Source organism: Scyliorhinus torazame, chromosome 2 (genome assembly GCF_047496885.1).
Source record: "Scyliorhinus torazame isolate Kashiwa2021f chromosome 2, sScyTor2.1, whole genome shotgun sequence".
Lineage (NCBI taxonomy): Eukaryota > Metazoa > Chordata > Chondrichthyes > Carcharhiniformes > Scyliorhinidae > Scyliorhinus > Scyliorhinus torazame.
The window spans coordinates 247,948,924-247,964,320 of record NC_092708.1 but is presented as its reverse complement, the minus strand read 5'-3'; the positions used below and the strand labels follow the sequence as shown (position 1 = coordinate 247,964,320).

The following is a 15,397-nucleotide window of genomic DNA, read 5'->3' as shown; positions in this document are numbered from 1 at the left end:
GCAGGTCAATTATGTTGGCAATTAATTAGACAGCAGGGTTGCAAAAAAGTTCTACCCCTTCAGAGCTTTTTTCTTTTAAAAACTGTAAAACATTTTGGTTAAGGCACACGTGGATTTAAAGAGACATTGCAGCTGTTAAGCTTTTAGTCTGAGCTGCACAGCAGCCATTGTTGCCTTGAAGTTCACAACCCCAAAATCTTGTGGTTCCCAACGCAGTTTGGGAAGCACTGCCCTAAATAAATCCTCTTGCCAGGGAAACTATATTGTCTAGTGACAAGAATATGATTTTGCAATTACATATAGGTTTCATTTCACTGGTTTGAGATGAATGTATTTGATGCAGTAAGAGTTAAAAGCCTGAGAGAGTGTATAACTGCTGCAGTCATGTTTTAAAAATCCTGATTTGAAAGACCGCTAAGGTTTTGGAGCCAGAGGTGCGATTAAGGCATCGTAAATGTTTAGGCTAATTGACTTTTATTTATATCAAGAGGGTTCAGCGTAGTAAGATGGCATAGTTAATGGGAAGAGCCAAGGGTTGAAGCAGGCAGGTGTTGGTGTTTTCAGAGTTAGCTTTTGGCTGGAAGGTGGGATGAGAAGGTTTCTGAAGAAATAGCTAGCGATTCTGCATTATTCTTACAGGGCGTCAGGTCTCTTTCTTTCAAGCGGTCAAAAGATCTCTCTTTCTCAAAGTGGAGCATCCAAGACATCTCTATATACAGCAAGTATTGCGGAGTGCTAACTGTGTTCAAAAGTGGTTTGGGATGGAAGATGGTTTTGTGGTTTGATTGGAAATAAAGATAGCAGGTTAAGGGTTATTGTATCAGTGTATTGATTAGCTGTGTTTAGGGGTAATTGCAAGTTATTTTCTTGTGTGATGTTAAAGACATTTTAATATTGTGTTAGTAATAAAGTTTGTTTTATACATCATATCCTTATTTTTCATGAAATCACTCCTAGAACAAGGTGTACTTTCCTCAGCCTTACAAAATTACAATATTGGGGTTGCTATCCAGTACCCGAGCCACTTTGGGATCTGGTCCTGAATCATATGTTCAGAGAAATATTTTCTAATGCCCTCCACCATCCTCCCATTTCAGGTACCATGCCCTAAAGGGCATCGCTACCATGTCCATCCATTGGATTGGTCCATGATTATGCTTGGCAAAGTACTGCAGTGGTTATCATTACCTTCTGCAGTATAGCTGACGAGGAAACTGTCTCTTGTTGCGTGCTATTGAGCATAAAGGATGGATTTATGGGCTGACAATAGGGGAGGCAGTGGTGTAGTGGTATTGTCACTGGACTAGTAATCTAGAGACCCAGAGTCATGCTCTAGGGACCCGGGTTGTAATCCTACCATGGCGGATAGTGAAATTTGAATTTAAAAATCTGTAATTAATAATAATAATATTCAATAATCTTTATTATTGTTTCAAGTAGGCTTACATTAGTACTCCAATGAAGGTACTGTGAAAAGACCCTAGTCGCCACACTCCTGCACCTGTTGAGGTACACTGGCGCTGTGAACCAACAGTGCTAACCACGGTGCTACCGACCACAAAACCATTGTTGATTGTCATTAAAATCCATCTGGTTCACTAATGCCCTTTAGGGAAGGAAATCGGTCATCCTTACCTGGTCTGGATGTGACGCCAGACCTACAGCAATGTGGCTGACTCTTAAATGTCCTCAGGGATGGGCAATAAATGCTGGCCCAACCAGCGATGCCCACATGCCGTGAAGTAATAAAATAAAAGCATATCTTCCATAGCCATCAAGTCCTCATGTGGTCTTGAACCCAAAGCTGCTGGCCCAGAGGTAGGAACACTACCACTGCAACTCACCATCTACTATTGCTACTATCAAAGTCAAATCAACTCGTCAAGCAAGTCAGGCTGTTTGAAGGTCTGTCTGTGCACATTTAACTGAGATGTTTAAATAATGGAAACTAAAGGTCAAAAGCAATTCATAATCTGCAAAGTACTAGGTGTCCTGAGTATGTCATGACGCACTTTATAAATGATTGGTCTTTGTTCCTGAACACTGTTCGCTTGATAATCTCACTTAAACCCAGTGATGCTTGAGAATGTTTGAGAAGAATGTTTCCTCAGACCATTTGTGTTTTAGATTGCAGCGCTGACTTTTGTATTGGCGTAAAGTGGTTTTGAATTGGCACTAACTGTTCTGTTGGGATTTTGAATTAAGTGCAATAGAGATCGAGCCTTCATTCACTTCATTGCTCTGCCAAGACTACCACAAGGATTTGAGCTAAAATTATAGATTCTCGTGTGCACACTAAACATAGCAATCCAGGACGTCCTGATTTTAAATGCCTGAGATGGCTATTGGTCAACAGCTCAGAGCACTCCAGCTCAGCAACTTTGCCACCACCAAGACTGTTAATCCAATGTCTGATGCAGAGTTGATTACATCTCCAACAATATAAGTGCAGCAGAGGCATTGAAAAAATAGTGAAACAGTAGTAAAGAAGGCAGAACCTAATAAATACAGCTGTAGCTACAAAGGGCACACCAAAAACCCACAAAGTAGTTTATGTAGGACATAAACCTCATTTCAATATGGTAATGAGGTCACTTACGAGATGTAATGGGTATACATTTTCCCATCAAAGATGCTGCACGGTATTCAATATGCTTTGTAATAAACTACAATTACTCAGTATAATTTGGCAGGATACACTTAGAACCAGTAGAGTCTATTGAATCAGTACTTATGATCCATAAAAGTAGCCTTGTAACAGCATTTATCCAAGTCAAAATCTCTCAAGCTTATTCTAGAAACATGGCAGAATATTCTGCAGCAACCAAAATGTTCCTAATTAAATTGAAAATATTTAAAGCTAAGTCAGGGGTCATCACCAGAGTAAACAATTTGACATTTTGCTCGCTCGCTAATGTGCACAGCATGCAAAATGAATGAAAACACATATCCTACCAGACCCTGCAGACAAACATTAAAATATTTGTTATTTCTGTGGTCAAAGTATTTTTTACAATTTTGTTCAATGATGGTAATGGTTTACGTGGACGTTGGGATATCTTAAGCCTGAAGCTTATCCCAGTTGCATGCTCCATATACCAACCCCCACAGTACTAACCACTGAAAACCGACACCCTCCACCTCCCCCATCAGGTGCAACCAGCAACATTTCAAATGGAGATTATTGGCCTCTCTGCACTACAGTTTCATTGATAATGTTGCATATGTTGCCATTCTTTTAAGATCTGTTGGACACTGTAGGCTAGCAATTCACATTGAAAAGAAAAGAACAAACCTGTCTTGATGCTTTACTCAAATGAAGACCGGCAGCAACTGGTAATACCCATAAAGATCCTGTGCTGGAACAATTGTTGGGACAACTGCATATTTACTCAAGCTACACGAGCATAAAAAGGTTAATAAACTGGTGAAACCTTCATGCAATTCAGAAGCATTTAACTCCTGATAAAGCTAGTGTGAATTTTGCCTCCAGGCCTTTTCAAATTGTAAGTGGATATCTGCAGTGATCAAGTAAATATATTTCTGAATTTAAATGCATCATCTCAGATATACTCCTATTTCAAGGCAAATGTGGAGCCCACACTAACAAACTCCAACAATGGGAAATTCAGCAGTTTACTTAATGGTTACTGATTAGCCCTCGTTGTGAATGATTTTCATTACAGTTTGATAAGACAATTAAAAATCAAAATAAACATCCAAAGCTGTAAACAGGGATGTTTGCTGTTTGACAATAGGAAACTTACAGCTCATTTGATGAAAGGTTACTTTCCAAAACAAAGTCATACAACACAAAAACATTTAATGACGATTCAAAACTGATTTGCAGGACTCAACCAAGAGGATTTCTATTGCTGTACTTTGAACAGAGAGAATTGCGAAACCACCATACTGTCCTCCTCGCTACCACAACTACTGTGCTGCCTGTTAGTAGCAGATTCTTTCAGACAACCTTACCATTCGATCCCTCCAGAGAGAGGTAGTTGCACGAATCATTTGGCATCAGTCTGATGGAAAGATCACACCACATGGACTTTGACTGCACACAACACTAGCTCTGACATAGATTTAGACTAAATTTTGACAGAACTGAGTGCATTTGGAAAAAACATTGATTTCTGCTCTCGTTTCTAGTGCCTGGAGGTTTGAGTTACTGCAAAGGCTGGTTTATCTTGATCAGCGTTTTTCAAAGTGGGGGTCACGACCTGTGGGTGGGTCACAGGATGGTGTAAAATGATCCCCAAGATTGTCTGACCATTTATTTAGTTTCCTCTCCGGATAAATTCTCACTGCATTACAGTGTATGACCACATCAGGCGCATGTAGAAGCCAGTGCCTTGGACTTTGTTCCCTGAGTCACTTATCACCGACACAGCCTCCAGCAGTGACTCCCGTTTCTGCTGCAGCTGATCGGCCAAGTTGGTCAGCACCTGCAACTAAAACTGAAGAGTTTAAAAGAAAAGCTAATTCTCTTTAAATTTCTTTGCTGAAGATACTTCTTCACAGTTAGTGTTGCCAGTCGTGCTCTTTTTTGCCAGGCCTGCATCTCCCACCCAAAATCAAATGACTGCTCATTGGAATAGGTTTCCACAAGTACCGCAGTTGGCAATTTTTAGCAGCAGGACTCACATATATAAAATTTAGCAGATAATTCCTGTGTATCCTGTGGAAATCTCCCAGCCTTTCAATTGGTCCATTGTTATGAAGTGGTTCATTTTTGACCCATTCTGAACTCGGCTCTAGGGGTGGGGCTGGCTGGAGGGACGGTTGTGGGTTTGGGAATTCCATCCATCCCAGTCATGGGATGGGTTGAGAGATTCGGCCATTTTACAAAAGTGGATCGGCAGGGGAGAAAATAGCAAAAAACGTTGAAAAACACTGATCTAGATGAGAACCATCTGGGAAAATGGTGGTAAAAGCTTACTTTTTTAAAAATAGGCCAATAGTCTAAATTGTACACCCATGAACTGGTCACACAAACATTAGATGGTCAAAGAGACTGTACATATCAAAAATTGATATCAATAAAAACTGCAAAAGCCAGATCAAAAGACAAAAAGATTTTTTCCCAAACCTGGAAAATATTGCACACCGTGGAGAGTATATAACAGTGAAAATAAAACAGGACTGTCTTGCACCAACCGGAGGGGGTTTGGCAAGAAATTATTTTTGACGTTTTTCACAGAGTAGTATAACCAATCCTTGGTAATCACCTTTTATATCTGATCTTTTCTGATCTAAAGGATAAGCTAATTTAATTTATGCAAGTTACAGCATTAGCACCTTTCATCCCATTCTTTTGTATTGAATATATAATTGAAACGGACAAATTATACAAATTGCCACTCTTATATTTTATATCTCAGAGCTATGCCGAGATGAGTTTCAGTGTAAAGATTTTATTTACAGTATTTTAAAATGTCTACCCCATACTTCAACTCTATCTTACATCTCTTTCTGCAGCTTTGCTTTGATCAGAGTTCACATCAAGGCATAATCCATCAAAATCAGAGAGCATCATTAGTAAACAGAATCATATAATCAAACGCAGAATAATGAACACTACGACTGAAGACCAAGCAGAAACCAATCAGCTCCACAGGTCTGTTCCATATGTAATTCTAACATGGCAGATCCGCATCTCCTAAAGGCAGGAGGCTTTAAGTCAAGCATGCCTCAGGTGAATTCCGTAACACAATTATGCTAAGCACCTGAAATTTCTCCAAAATGGCTTGAATAAATAAAAGATGTTTTCTTAATAGAATGAAGCAATATAATCTGGAATAATCTTCCCTAATAATCAAACATGAAGCTAGCAAGCCAGTTGTTATTTGTTCCTTAAGTGGCATGTAGGCCAAAGATATGTGGCATATCAAATTTTTACACAAGCCATGGGAAATGTTAGGGAGGTAATAAAAATCTTGGGACAAGAAGGTAGCTTCGAAGGAAAGTCTTAAAAGAACAAAAAAAGTGGCAGAGGGGTTTAGAGTGAATTCAGAGCTTAGAGCTTTGGCAGCTTAAGGCACAGCCATCAAAATGGTGGAGAAATTGAAATTGGGGATGTTCAAGAGGACAACAGATATCGGAGAGTTGCAAAGATGAAGGAGATTACAGAGAAGGGAAGGGGTAGGGCCATGTAGTGATTTGAAATCAAATGCGAAAAAACTAGAGGTATTGCTTAACTGGAAATCTAGCACAATAGTGATGAATGAATGAGACTCAGTGAAAGAAAGGACATGGGCGGCAAAGGTTTAGATGAGCTCAGGTTTCGTAAGGACTGGAATAAAATAGAGAAGGCTGACCAGAAGTGCATTGGATCATTGAAGCCTAGCAAGGATGAGGGTGCCAGCAACAAACCAATGTATTTTCTATATGCATGAAGATTGCATGCATGTTTTTAATAAAGAAGGGCTGCCAAGTATCAATTATTCAGAAACCAGATCACTCGCTTTGATTTTACCAGTATTCAAACATAGATTTAGCACCAATGTCAGCAAAGCCACCAATGGGATTGGTCGGAGGTCACCTCAGCCTTGGTAGGGAAAGGAATGAGATAATCATCCTCCATCCTACTCCTGATGATTAGTTAGTGGCCCTTGCTGGATGTGCAGAGACATTAGGTAAGGAAGGGAGGGGACTGAGCAGTTTGTGCATCCCAGAATAAAATGGCCATCAGCATGGCTTATACTTAGGTGTCAAGCTAAATTACAAGAGGATTCCAGTGCTTGTGGATTGCACCCTCACACAAATCATCGACTTTCGCAAGTCGGACAAAGAAAATTCGTGAGTAAACTACTCAATAGTTACAAGTAGATTTGCACTCTGCGATTATGCCAGCAACACACAAACACACACAAAGGTCATTAGAATATGAAACTCTGCAACGCATGTGACATTTAAGTTGTTATAACTACTGCCTTGAAAAAGAACTAAATAAATAGTTGAACAGGACAGATATAAGAGGATTGAGTAGGCAGTTTCAGCTTAAGTAGACTGATGGGTCAAATACCATGCCATTGTATGCTTCAAATGTCTTGAATTATCAATCGTGGGCAGGGAGCCATTGGAAGTCTGTCATCTTCCTGACCAGGTTCCTGAGAGCCATGGTATGAGAGGTGAGGTTAGGGATGAATTTACCTAAAAAAGTGACCATGCCCAGAAATCGGAGGACCGCCTTCTTGTCCTCTGGTGTTTTCATAGCTGTGATGGCAGCTACCTTGTCCGCATCCGGCTGCACACCCAATTGGGAGATGTGGTCCCCGAGGAACTGGAGTTCTGTCTGACCAAAAGAGCATTTGACCCTGTTGAGGCGGAGGCCATGCTCATATATACGTCTGAATACGCGCTGGAGGCGACTAACATGCTCCTGCGGGGTGGTGGGCCAAATGATTATGTCATCGACATAGACGCGAACACCTTCAATACCTTCCATCATTTCATGCAGAGATGATCCTAAACGGCATCCTGTTGGAACAGTATCTTCCAAAGGGGGTTAAATGTGCAGAGTTTCCTGCTGGATTGATTGAGCTGTATTTGCCAGAATCCTTTTGAGGCTTCGAGATTGGTAAAGAGCTTGGTGCGAGCCATCTTACATGTGAGCTCTTCGCCCTTGGGAATTGGATAGTGCTCTCTCATAATATTGCGATTTAGATCATTGGGATCAATGCAAATACTCAATTCGCTGGAAGGCTTTTTTACACATACCATGGAACTGACCCAGTCGGTTGGTTCCGTGACTTTGGAAATCAGTCCTTTGTTCTGGAGGTCCTGCAGCTGCTGCTTGAGGTGGTCCTTAAGGGGTGCTGGGACCCTGCGAGGTGCTTGCACCACAGGCGTGGCATTCGATTTTAATAAAATCTTGTAGGTGTACGGGAGCGTGCCCATGCCCTCGAAGAATTTGTGGTACTGGTGTCGAGCTGCGCCCTGAAGTCAGTGTCCTGAAAGGCAGACGCATCAGCAGGAGAGAGAGAGTGAACTCTCTGAACTAGTACTAGAACTAGGATCTGTAAAGATTTAATCACCTGCTAATGGTCGCATTCCAAGCATTGTTTGGCATCTTTGAATTTGTCTATACATATGTTTCTGGAACATACCTCTTCATTCACCTGAGGAAGGAGCAGCGCTCCGAAAGCTAGTGACATCGAAACAAACCTGTTGGACTTTAACCTGGTGTTGTAAGACTTCTTACTGTGCTCACCCCAGTCCAACGCCGGCATCGCCACATCTTGAATTATCAAATTAGTGTTAGCTAATGTTAACTTTCTTAAAATTTTCTGTGGTATGGAGCAGAGGAAGCTGCATCTTTGTACATGAAGCTTCTCATGAACTAGTTTGTCAGGGTAGTGTCCTAGGCCCAACCATCTTCAGCTACTTCAATGACCTCCCTTCCATCACAAGGTCAGAAGTGGGGACGATCGCTGATGACTCCACAATGTTCTGTACCATTCGCAACTTGGCATATACTGAAGCAATCCATGTCAACATGCAACACGATCTGGACAAATATCCAGGCTTGGCCGAACAAGTGAAAAGTAACAGTCACATCATACAAGTGCCAGGCAATGACCATCTTCAACAAGAAAGAATCTAACCATCACCCCTTGATATTTAATGCAATTGCCATCACTGAATCCTTCACTATCAGTAGCCTGTGGGTTACCATTGACCAGAAACTGAACTGGACTAGCCATAACTAGTGTGGCAACAAGAGAAGGTCAGGATAGGAATCCAGTGGCAAGTAACTCACCTCCTGACTCCACAAAGCCTTGTCGACCATCTACAAGACACAAGTCAGAGTGTAATAGAATACTTTCCACTTGCCTAAATGAGTGCAGCTCCAACAACACTCAAGAAACTTGACATCATCCAGGACAAAGCAGTCTGCTTGATTGGCACAATGTTGAGTCCTCTACTCTGAAAACTCATTTCTTTCCAAGACTAGTGAAAAAGTAGAGCCCGTTTTCTCAATTCTTTCCCCCCTCTTCCTGTCTACATACTTTGAGAAACACCTTAGCCGCCACTTGATTAACCTTACCTATACTCTTTCAGCTTTGATGGTGTCCGTTACTGCAGGCCTTTTTCCAGCAACTGAACTCAACAATTCAAAAAGGAACAGTTACAACAAGAACAAAACCTGATCTGCTTACATAAGTTATCAGCACTTTTAGAACACTGTCTATACTGCTGCTGTCAGCCAACATGCCTTGCCTACAATGTACATTTTCGAGGGCAAGGAGGTTTACAATATATTCCCAACCCTCCCTATTTTGGAGGGGTTAAAAAGATAGGATTTCTGCTGTTCCCCATGCCTGTCCCGATCTTGTTCAGGTGATGAGGATGAAAAGATAACCTGTTTTTTTAAAAAAAAGAGGCAATTCTTTCCATCATACCAGCTCTTTGGAAGAGCAAGAGTCTCACTTCTCTCCTCGTTTGCCTTGGCCGCACACATTTAAGACATTCTAATCAGCTGCTCAGAGTCACATTGGACCATCCCAAGACAAATTATTCTAATTATTTCCCCTCATGGACAAAGATTTCCCACCTTTGGAGAGGCAATGAACAGCAACAAGCCACAGCCTACTGCATTGAAGGGGGTACACTGCAATAGCAGGATTTTGAAAACAAGATTATGCAATTATTTACTAGGATTTAACTATATAGTTCAATATTTTGTTGCTGTAATATCCAGCTTCAGCTCATCGTGAACCTCCCACCAGATCTCTCAATTATGCGTTTGTCTTTTTTTTTTTAAAAAGCTTTTATTCACTTCAGCAATCAAACTGGTATCCCACAGGCTAGCATCATACATTTCTCCCTCACCTGCACTGCTGCAATTTTATTAATTTTCCTCTTTTCATTGTTGTTCTTTCAACACCAGCTATTTTGTAAACACATTACTTGGTTGCAGTAGCTGTGCGTTAATAGTTGGCGAATCATTACGCACATCAATTATTCTGAAGAATTTAAATGGGCTTCTGAGAATTGGTGACAAAGCCTCAAACGGTGTGGAGCAACTCATGCAGTGTGATGCATTGCACAAAGCTGCAATTACCGAGCAATTCAACAGCACACAAACTTCAGATAGCAGGAGGTGTCCAACATGTCCATTCTTTTTGATCCATTTTCATCCCACCTACCTACCAATTCTCATTCATTCTCTCGCTCAATTCTCATTCATTCTCTCGCTCCCGAAAACCTTATGTGCCACCAGACTATTAGTCGGTCACACAAGTCAGAAGCAAGACCCTCCACTGAGCTTCATTTTACTTTGCACTGCTAACATATAGCAAATACTAACTGGAAAGTAGGTGCACTCCATCATGGAGATTCAGTAAACTTCTTGCTTATCTACGGATATTCAATGTCACAGCTGTGCATTCGTGGCAGGGTAGCCAAAACAGCTGAACATTCACACTCAAAATGGTTCATTGTCAGCCGATACAGAGAAGTGCCAGCTGCAAAGTGTTAGGTCCAGTAATGTGGAGTAAGGTGGAATGGCATCTAATTTACCAACCTGAGCACAACCTAATGGTTTGTCAATAGAAATAACATTTAACAAATAAGTAGAGGGGAAGGAATATCATGCAAAGCACTTTTTAAAAACAACAGTCCAAAGACTTGCAGGTTAGGTGGATTGGCCATGCTAAATTGCCCTGTGTCCAAAAAGGTTAGGAAGGGGTATTGGGTTACGGGGATAGGGTGGAAGTGAAGGCTTAAGTGGGTCGGTGCAGACTCGATGGGCCAAATGGCCTCCTTCTGTACTGTATTTTCTATGTTCTATGTAACAGGTACTATCCATCACACATACAGACAGACCACCAGTTTGTGTATCAAGTAAAATCAGTGACAAAACGGATTTAGAAAAAAAACCTCTGGACGGCTAAAGATCTAAAACCAGAAACCATGGAGGCACACAGCTCGACAAAAGCCAGCTTAACAATTTGGGTCAAGATCTCTCATCATCAACGCATGATCTTTTTGCAGAATGCTCAGAAACCTGCTCTGTACATCCAGCATTTTGATGTTTTTAAAGCAGTGGGAATTATACTGGAAATGAAGAAAGGGGGGGGTGAGCCTTCCATCCCTAAGGATAGGGAATACCCGAGAAAGTGATACAGCCTCAAAAGACCAATCACTAAAAAATTCCCTCAGGGCGTTAAAACTTTTTTAAGTCACTCAAGCTTAACTGGAAGAGTTTGTAATCAGAACTGCTTCTTTGTGTTACAACCTTCTAACACACTCCCAGACAGCTTTAATCGCAATCCAGCCCATTAGTGAACACAACCCTCGACAGCACATCAGACGAAAATAATTTCTGCTTGGATAGACCTACACTAAAAATGTTGGTTATCATTAACTCAAATGGTAATCATAAATAAAGTATGACTGCCTTGCAAAACCTATATGTCACACTGGTACAAAGAAGGAACATATAAAAGTGCAAGTATCTAAAGTGCTATTTTGGCTCAACTGGGCATGATCGCCAAACAAAAAAGGCTCACTGGAGTGCAGAATCCTACCTGACATTTCAACATGGGAACATTGTGCTTTTCAGCTGAGACTTGAAACCAGACTTTGACATTCTAAACAGTGGTCCAGGGGAACATAAACGTCCACCTAGCATCATTTAAAAAAGCAATTTGTTTCCCTGTCATAATATGTACGCGTGCACATAATGAGATACAGACAGGCAGTGACAGACACTCAGTACAGCCAATCAACACACAGGACAGAACATAACCAATCACCAGGCAGAACACTGGAAGGTGGTTTCCCACTATAAAACACACGAGGCATCTGCACTCTACCTCTTTCCACTGTTGACAACTGTAGTGACAGTCAAGGTGTATATATCAGTTGGCACCTTCTACACATTGCTCAGAGCTAGTCTGGTCTAGTTAGTTACAGTAAGCATGCTTAGTTTAGGAGAGTGTCAACCCACAGCGAACTGTGTGCACTGCTTAACAGGTTCAATAAAACGTATTGAACGAACTTCAACGTTTAGAGTCTATTTTTCAGTACAACTGCATCCAGGGTGACTAACACGACATGGTACCAGTCGTCTGCGTTCTCTAAGTGGCTTACCTCGAGTGATTCCGTGATGACCAGCAAGTGCCTTCCAGCAGCATGGAGAAAATCCAGGCCCCTTCACAGCTACAAATCTCCGGCAATCTCAAGCAGAAGTTCCTTCTCTACATTGAGGCCTCAGACCTCGAGGATGCATCCGATGCCAGAAAAATCGCACTGCTCCTATCAACTGCGGGGGACCAAGCCATCCAGATTTTCAACTCGTTTGATTTTACCGACGGCCAGGCCAAGACCAAATTCAAAGACCGGTTTAGAGAAGTTCAACAGTCACTGTGAAGTCGAAACAAACGAGGGCTTTGAGCTCTATATCTTCCAGCAACGCCTTCAGGGGAAGGATGAACCTTTCCAATCCTTTCTAACTCAGCTCCGTATATTAGCGCAGTCCTGCAATTATGGTGACACCGCTGATTCCATCATCAGGGATCAGATTGTGTTTGGGGTGCACTCCGATTCCCTGCGGGAGCAACTCCTCAAAATTAAGCACATGACCCTGCCAGACGCAATCGAAACGTGCATAGTGCATGAGCATGCAAGAAATCGATACTCCCATCTCAAATCGGCAGCATACGAAAAACTTGCCTCCCACGAGGCAGAGTGTGTAAAGGCCATCGCCCGGATGCAGCGCCTCAGTATCGATGAAAGCGGCCATTTTGCACGCTTTTCCCAGGGCCCCACGCATGCGCAATGCGAATGGGAGGACGAAGCCGCCGAAAACCAAACTGCGCAGGTGCGAATGTCGGCTGACCGCACTGCGCATGTGCGACGACGCACAGAGCATAACGATGTCAACATCATGACGTGCCTGAACTGCGGCACCGTCCATTTAAAGAGTCAATGCCCTGCAAAAGGCAGGCGTTGTTTAAATTGCAGGAAGCTTGGACAATGTGCAGCCGTGTGCAGGTCTGCACCACCAGTCAAGGGCCAGCGATCCCAATTTCAACGCAAGCACGTTCGATGTGTACAGCAAGGTTTACTGGATTCTGATCCTGGTAGCACCATAGGTCCAGAGGACGACTGCCTGGAGTCCCCCTTTCATGTGGGCATCATCACCACATACGAGTTTGCCTCCTCAAATTCAGCAAGACGCCTATCTATCCTCATTGTGGATTCCGCAGACGAATGGCGTGCTGTCGCACACGTAAATCACTGCAACATCCAGTTTGAACTGGACACTGGTGCTTCAGCCAATCTCATCTCTCAAGCTGATCTTGACCGCATTAAGCAGCAAGCCAAATTTTTTCCGCCAGCTCCTCTATTACAATGGCAATGCCGTAACTGCACTAGGATCTTGTCACCTATCTGTCTCCATCAAGGACATCACTGACACACTGCGATTCGAAATCGTCAAGCCTGACAAGGCATCACTGCTCGGTGCCAATGCATGCAAGCTACTCAACCTTGTACAGCAAGTCCATGCCATGTCTTCTCCTGCTAATGTGGATCTTCTGGCTGACATTGATGACATCCTGGCTCAATACCCAAATGTATTTGATGGAATGGGTACTCTGTAATACTGCTACAAGCTCTTACTCAGGCCTGATGCCACGCCTGTAATCCATGCACCACGCCGGGTGCCAGCTCCTTTGAAGGAACGTTTAAAGGTGCAGCTACAGGAGCCCTAAGATCAGGGCATTATATCCAAAGTGACAGAACCGACAGACTGGGTCAGCTCAATGGTCTGTGTGAAGAAGCCCTCAGGAGAGTTGCGGATATGCATAGATCCCCAAGATCTTAACTGGAACAGAATGCGGGAACACTACCCGATCCCGAAGTGGGAGGAACTGACCAGTGAGATGGCACACGCCAGAATCTTCACGAAGTTCGATGCGTCCCGTGGTTTCTGGCAGATACAACTGGATGAGTCCAGCAGGAAGCTCTGCACGTTCAACACACCATTTGGCAGGTACTGTTATAACCGTATGCTGTTCGGCATTGTCTCAGCCTCTGAAATCTTCCACAGGACCATGGATCAAATGATGGAGGGCATTGAGGGTATGCATGTCTACATAGATGAGGTAATTATATGGTACACGACCCCAGAGGAACACGTATCTCATCTCAAACAAGTCTTTCGACGTGTCCATGCAAAAGGCCTCAAGCTGAACAAGGCCAAGTGACCCTTTGGCCTGTTATCCATCAAGTTCTTGGGCAACCAGATTTCCCAGCAGGGTGTGCGACCAGATTCAGACAAGGTCAAGGCCATTAACGCCATGAAGACCCTGGAAGACAAAAAGGCGGTACTATGCTTCCTCGGGATGGTGAACTTCTTCCCAACATTAATTCCCAACATGGCCTCACACACCACGGCTCTCAGGCATCTGGTAAAGAAGTCCACTGCATTCCAGTGGCTACCCACACACCAAGCAGAGTGGCTCGAGCTCAAAGTGAAGCTCACCACTGCTCCAGTACTAGCGTTCTTTAACCAGGAAAAGGAGACAAAAATCTCCACGGACACAAGCGAGGACGGCATTGGTGCGGTGCTCCTCCAGAGGGATGATTCCTCGTCCTGGGCTCCAGGTGCTTATGCGTCAAGGGCCATAACGCCTACTGAACAGAGGTATGCCCAGATAGAAAAAGAATGCCTGAGCCTCCTAACCGGCATTGTAAAGTTCCATGACTACGTCTACGGTCTACCAACGTTTACAGTGGAAACTGACCACCGGCCCTTGGTCCATATCATCCATAAGGACTTGAATGACATGACACCCAGGCTTCAGCGCATTCTCCTTCGACTCCGAAGATACGATTTTGAGTTAGTGTACACACCAGGCAAGGAGCTGATAATTGCGGATGCTCTGTCCCGCTCCATCACCATGCCCTGTGAACAGGTTGACTTCATCTGCCAGATTGAGGCACTGGTGCAGCTGTGTGCCAGCAACCTCCCGGCCTCAGATGAAAGAGTGATCAGCATTCGTGAAGAGACTGCCAAAGACCCTCTGTTGCAGCGTGTAATGCACCACCTTGCAAATAGCTGGCAAAAAGGGCAATGCCCTCAGTTCTTTAATGTGAAGGATGACCTGACAGTCGTCGAGGGGATCCTCCTCAAGCTAGATCGTATCGTTATTCCTCACAGTCTACAGAGCTTAGTGCTCAAACAAATCCACGAGGACACCTAGGTGTCGAAAAGTGTAGGCGCAGGGCCTGGCAGGCTGTCTGTTGGCCTGGAATCAGCCAGGACATATCCAACATGGTCCTCAATTGCCCAAGCAACCTTTTCAGCCTGCTCAAACAAAAGAAACACTCCAGCAACACGAGATCGTGACCTCTCCATGGTCCAAGGTGGGAATCG

General features: G+C 43.3%; 1 protein-coding gene across 7 annotated transcripts in view; it reads right to left on the bottom strand.

The window, feature by feature from the left end:
• The window catches only part of sipa1l1 (signal-induced proliferation-associated 1 like 1), a 586,476-nt gene that overhangs the window by 533,460 nt on the left and 37,619 nt on the right, over positions 1–15,397 (bottom strand). Inside the window, exon 1 of one of the 7 annotated variants that reach the window (XM_072486116.1) lies at positions 3,979–3,997. The exons of the other annotated variants lie outside the window; for them this stretch is intronic. The gene's annotated coding sequence lies outside the window, so the exon portion shown is untranslated. Of the gene's footprint in view, positions 1–3,978; positions 3,998–15,397 lie in introns of those variants that run through there. 7 annotated transcript variants of the gene reach the window in all.